At 44.7% G+C, this 4,863-nt stretch overlaps 1 non-coding gene across 1 annotated transcript; it reads left to right on the plus strand.

Moving 5' to 3' along the window:
* The first annotated feature begins 4,325 nt into the window (after positions 1 to 4,325).
* On the plus strand, positions 4,326 to 4,432 carry LOC120279888. The gene has a single exon (XR_005542189.1). It is a non-coding gene; the product is annotated as a small nucleolar RNA R71 (small nucleolar RNA).
* Positions 4,433 to 4,863: the final 431 nt, after the last annotated feature.

Genomic DNA, 4,863 nt, shown 5'->3' on the forward strand with positions numbered 1-4,863 from the left:
TTCTCTTTCCTCATAGGCAAGTATTGCGATAAGTGCTTGTAAGCGATATGGAATGCAAAGCATTATTTCTTATGTTGAGCATTACTTTCCTTGGGTTTTTACACTAATTAATGTGTGTTTTATGTTACTTTCGCATGTAGGGTTTGCGAAACCAATTATGAAGGAAAGAAGCCACGCGGACTCACTAATGCACCGATTTTGGACCTAAATCTTGCTAAAGTTCAAACGCCGACAGATACAAGCTCGCAGCGAGATGCCAGGAGGTGTGCCAAACCTCGTGATTTGAGCTTACACAACCATTTCGAGGCACAAGGGACAAATACACCCAAGCATTCCGACTTTATGCACATAGAACATGCACGCTCCATCATCTTATCCATCATTGAATAAGCTAAAGCGATCCACAAAGAGCAAACGCGTGCCCGCTTATGTTACCTCGGCGAAAAGTGGATCTCGTGGAGTATTTCGCGCATAGCATCAGAAAGGGCATCGCTCACGCCAAACACCGGAAACCGCGTTGGTAAACAGAGAGAACTCGCACACGAAGGCGGTGGAAATTACCCACGCCCAGTGAAAATCTCCAGACGAGCTGCGCAGGTGTACCGCGACACGCCCGCGGGAGTCGCCTCGGACTCCAGCCTCTATTTAAAGTCGATTCAGCCTCGATTTTGGTATTCTTTTCTCCATCTTTTTCCCCCACTCCCAAGTAGAGGGCTTCGCTAGGGTTTTGAGGGTATTTGCCAAGGTTTTGGAGAGGTTCTATGGCTCGACATCGTGATTCCATTAGGAAGAAGGTTGGTAGGAGCTTCGATCGAGGCGCGTATCCTATACCGACGAAGGAATCCTTGGACGACGAGTAGAGACTTTCCACAAGACCAGACATGACCATCGAGGGGGTTTTTATGGATTCATTGCTTTATTCGATTTCATTGATTGTACTTAGCTCCATGGAGAGCTAAACCCCTAGTGGGTACTTGGGTGATTGTGAACCCTAGGATGTATTCGCTTCATTGAACTTTATTATGCTTTCAATAAATTGATGTTTATTGTGAGTTCCAACCTTGAATGCTTGATTGTATGATCATTTCCACTAGAGTGACACTAGGGTTAAGAGTTCTTGCTGGCAACCTTGCGGAGAGCCAGTGACACACCACGAGCGCAGACAAAGCTAGGCTGGAGAGGAGGTCGAGAGGTGAGTCGAGAGGGCATGTGGAGCTGCTTCCCTCCCGACGCGGATAGACTACCTCCGCTCGAGTTCTTATGCGCTCATAATAGCAGTGACGGTCTAAGGGATGAAACCTCCGTCACGCGTCGCACGCGGCACGGAGTGAAGCGCTGAGGTGATCTTAGTATCTAGGGCTTAATTGTGCTGTGGTCCTTCCGCCTGACCAAAGGGTTAGGTCTAAATCTAGGACAGATTTATCACTTGGAATCCCTAGAGCTCATTGCAACCCTATGCGAGTGCGAGCAGCGTTGAGATTGATCGATCTCCTCCCGGACATGTATAGAGTTGGGCATAGTTGACCTTTAGATTTCGGGACTATGTATGTAAGGATTTCCACGCACCACCATTGCATTGATTAGAAGCATAATAGAGAGTTCTTGCACTTTGAAGCGATTATCCCAGGTGAAGCCATCATCCGGAAAGTACTCATCTTTATCGATTGCCTGCCTCCTCCTTACTTTTGCTGCTCTTACTTGTTGCTTTTAATTTCGAGAATTGAATCATTACCACACTTATCATTGTTGATACTCCACATAGCTAAGAATCGAATTAAGTGTCTTTACTCCCTACTCCTCGTGGATTTGACCCCGCCACCAAGGACTATTACTTCGACAGCCTGCACTTACGGATATAAACAAGGTGATCTTGTCAATTGGCATGTGTGCTAGGTTGAGAGTCTTGTTGGTAACCTTGTGAGTGAGTGACACACCACGAGCGTTAGACAAAGTTGTGCTGGAGAGGGCTGAGAGGGTGAGTCGAGAGGCATGTGAGCGTCTCCCTTCTCCCGTGCTGATAGATTCTACCTCCTGCTCGAGTTCTTACGCTACAACAGAGGAATGGTCTAAGGGATGACCTCCGCTGGGGTTTAGTTACATGCAACTGAGGAAGGCTGAGTGGATCTTAGTATTTTAGGGCTTGAGTTAGGGGACCTTCTGGGATTCCTTGACCAAAGGGTTAGGTCTATAATGAGATTTATCACTTGGAACTTTAGAGCTCATTGCAACTTTATTCTGAAAAGCAGTTGAGAGGTTATCTAATTCTCCTCCGGACATGTATATAGAGTTAGCATAGTTGACCTTAGATTTGGGACTATGTATTTAAGGATTTCCCACAGACTCGCCATTGCATTGATTAGGAAGCATATTGTAGTGGTTCTTGTGACTTGAAATGATTAATCCTAGGTGGAGCATTATCCGAGTACCCCATCTTTATCGATTGCCTTACCTCCTCCTTTTACCTGCCTCTTACTTGTTGTTTTTACGGAGAATCGAATCATTGTCACACTTATCACTACCCATCTTTCACATAGCTAAGAAGTCGGATTAAGTGTTTTATTACCTACCCTGGATTCGACACCACCATCCGGGATTATTAAAGTAATGCTCAACATAAGGAATGAACGCTTCGCATTCATATCGCACAAGCACTTATCAATTCCTTCATTGTCCACCTCTTAGTGAAACAAACCTATGTACGGGTACGGATTGAACATTTCCTGCATATATTCATCAACAATCTCATCAATAGTGTCTAGAAAATACAAAGTATCATCAAAATCAAGAGAATGCCGCATGGCTTCAACAAGGCGGTATGTGATCTTGTCATTTCTAACTCTCAATGTGCTCCGCCGTCCATGTCAATCAATGCTTTGGAAGTCCGTAAGAATGGCCTCCCAAGTATCAATGGTATACCGCATCCTCATCGATGTCTAGCACCACAAAGTCTATAGGAAAAATGTACTTGTCCACTTTGACAAGCACATCTTCAATGATACCCCTCGGATGTCTCACTGTTCGATGCACCAATTGCAAAGTCATCCGAGAGGTCCTAGGCTCTCCCAAACCTAGCTTCTGAAAGAAGGTGTATGTCATGACGTTGATACTGGCCCCTAAGTCCGCCGATGCCATTTCTTCACCCAAATTGAAAATGTTACACGGAATGATGAAACTTCCCTTATCTTTCTTCTTGTTCAGCATATTCTTTTGCAACACTGTCGAGCAAGAAGCATCTAAGATCACTGAAGCACTGCCCTCCAACTTCCTCTTGTTGGTCAACAAATCTTTCAAGAATTTTGCATACTTAGGCATTTGAGTCAATGCCTCAACAAAAGGAATATTGATGTGGAGTTGTTTGAACAAACTCAGGAACTTCTTGTACTATTCATCCCCGTGGTAATTCTTCAATCTAGAGGGATAAGGAATTCTTGGCTTGAAAGGTGGGGGTGCCACCTCCTTCTCTTTTGCTTGCTCCCTTCTCAATCTCTATAACCTCGGGTGCATGTTCATTGGGCTTCTCACTCAAAAGCTTATCCTCAACCTCATGGCCACTTCCCAAAGTGATCGCCTTCACATACTCTCTAGGGTTGGTCTTGGTGTTACTCGACAAGCTTTCATGTAGCCTTTCCGATAAGGACTTCGCAATCTACCCTACTTGATTTTTAAGATTATGCAAGGAGGTGGTGTGGTTGTGAAGTATAGCCTCAACTGATTGGAACCTTGTATCAGATGATTGCACAAACCAAGATAAGGCTTTCTCCAACTCGTTCATTCGGGTCTCCAAACCTAAAACTCTGTTTTCCATGTTTGGGGCTTGATGTTGTTGTTGGAAACCCGGTGGCCCCATGGCCTTCTGTCGACCTTGGTTGCTCCACGAGAAATTAGGATGACTCTTCCAACCCTGATTGTAAGTGTTGCTATATGGGTTTCCTTGATTCCTCATAGCATTACCTACAAAATCGACATTCTCAACCGAAGATGCATCACCAATAGAGATCGGGCAATCGGAGGAAGCATGTCCTCCACCAAACTCGGTGCAAGTAGTCAAGGCCGCCACTCTATTTGATGTTAGGAAATCTAACTTCTTACTCAATGATTCCACTTGAGCCGCCAATGAGGTTACTGCATCTATCTCATGGAGGCCGGCCACCTTTTTCTTCTCCCTAGCATTCTATTGGTAGCTGTTTAACCCCATTTCTTCAATTAGTTGACGGGCCTCACTGGGGGTCTTACTACCTAAGATACCTCCTATTGCCATATTCAAGAGTTTCCTTGTACTTGGATTTAAACTGTTGTAAAAGGTCTGAACAATCATCCACTCCGGGAATCCATGTTGCGGGCATTTTCTTAGGAGCTCCTTGAACCATTCCCATGTCTCAAATAGAGACTCCAATTCCAATTGTACAAAGGATTAGATCTCATTCCTAAGCTTTGTAGATTTTCCGGGAGAGAAATAATGGGCAAGAAAAGCTTCTACCATCTCCTCCCATGTGGTAAATGATGCTCTAAGTAATGAGTGTAGCCACTGCTTCGTTCTTTCTTACAAGGAAAATGGGAAGGCTCTCAACTTGATGATATTATTCGTTACCCCATTTATCTTAAGCATGTCGTACACCTCGAGAAAGTTCTCTATATGACTGTTCGAATGCTCATTGGCCAAACCATTAAACTGTGCGGATTGCTGCAACATGTGGATGAATGTCGGCTTCAGCTCAAAGTTCTGAGCTGTAATTGGGGGACGCACAATGCCCGATTGTTCCCCCCATACTGAAGGTCTGGCATAATCGGATAATGTCCGCTGCTGCTAATTCTGTTCTGCCATGTTTTCAGATTCTTCTACTCCCAAATCAGCTAGATTAGACT

This window comes from Dioscorea cayenensis, chromosome 16 (assembly GCF_009730915.1).
Source record: "Dioscorea cayenensis subsp. rotundata cultivar TDr96_F1 chromosome 16, TDr96_F1_v2_PseudoChromosome.rev07_lg8_w22 25.fasta, whole genome shotgun sequence".
Classification (NCBI taxonomy): Eukaryota; Viridiplantae; Streptophyta; class Magnoliopsida; order Dioscoreales; family Dioscoreaceae; genus Dioscorea; species Dioscorea cayenensis.